A 1,450-nucleotide genomic window follows, 5' to 3' on the forward strand; every position below is an offset into this window, starting at 1 on the left:
CAATGTTTTTTTTTCTGGCACAACACCGTTCATGCCCATTAAAGAACTTATTTCTGTGTAGATTTTTCTGAAAAACGTTGATTAAAGGCACAAAAAATTTTATTTTTCTATTACCACGGACTCTTAAGCTAAGGAAATAACTAATCTTTGGCGGCCATTTTCTCACTAATTTTACCTCTGAAAACAGGTGACCCCACCTCCTTCATTCTCAAATATTTCGACTTGTATTCAATATAAATGGATGTTTTTTTCATCCAAATAAAGACAAGTGAACAAGCTTTAAGATGGTACCAATAACTCTACATGTCCAAAAATTGACGAGAGCCTGATCCCACCACGCTGCCTCACATATGTTCTTACTTAAACTAGTTTCTGGCCGCCTAGGTCAAAGTCCTCCTCCTAAATGTGATCTAGATTGTGTCAAAAGAGGCGTTAAAAGCACCAACTTTGACCAACCAGACAAGGAAAAATCTAACACTAATTAACTTAACTTACCAAGAAAATCACTCGGCGCACAAATCGTCAGCTAATCCAATGACCAATGACACTGCGCCGATCTTAATCCAGGGGTAAATCCATCAAGAATAATCCACGACTTGCAGTTTCGCGTTTAGAATTATTAGAAAGCAAAACACAATCACAAAGAAAAAAACAGTGAATGGTTGGTGGGTGCACTGGGCGGGGTGATTTGCTTGCTTCTCAGATTTCCTATCAAGCATCTATAGTTGTTATCACCCCTCTTTCCTATCGGCGTGTGTTACTCTCTTGCTAAAACACCTCTAATTTTGGGCACGTGTGTGACCTAATTGTGTTGCAAGGGAAGTAAAACTCTTACTTGTTAAAACTAAAAGAAAAACAATTGTGAGTCAGCATGGGGCAATCGGGCGCTCGTCAAAATAACGAAATCGGAGAAACAGGCATTTTCTGCCAGTTTGAAATTTTCAATCAAATTTTTACTTTTTGACCATGTTTTTGACTTAAACCTCTTGCGTGTCCATATAAAAACACATTTCCTTGTGAATTTTACTGAAAAACATTGATTAAAGGCACAAAATATGTCATTTTTCAGATATAAAAGACTCTTTAGCTATTGGGGTTACCAAACTTTGGCGGACATTTTCTCAGTAATTTCATTACAGAATTCAGGCGACCTGACTCCCTTCAATCGCAAATATCTTGAGTTCTATTCAAGATAAATGGATATTTATTTCATCTTAAGCAAGGCAAATAAATCAGCTTTCAAATGATACCAATAACTCCATGATATGCCCAAAAATTGACAAGCGCCTGATTCCACCGCGTCGGGACACAATTGTCACTGTGAGGATTGAAGCATCGACCAACTAGCCATCCGGACACAAATTTAGATGGAATAAATGAAATTTTATTTTTTGTCTTTTTGATACGAATGGTCACTTTCATTTCTCTCTCTCTCTCTCTCTCTCTCTCT

Source organism: Aplysia californica, unplaced genomic scaffold (assembly GCF_000002075.1).
Source record: "Aplysia californica isolate F4 #8 unplaced genomic scaffold, AplCal3.0 scaffold00194, whole genome shotgun sequence".
Taxonomy (NCBI): domain Eukaryota; kingdom Metazoa; phylum Mollusca; class Gastropoda; order Aplysiida; family Aplysiidae; genus Aplysia; species Aplysia californica.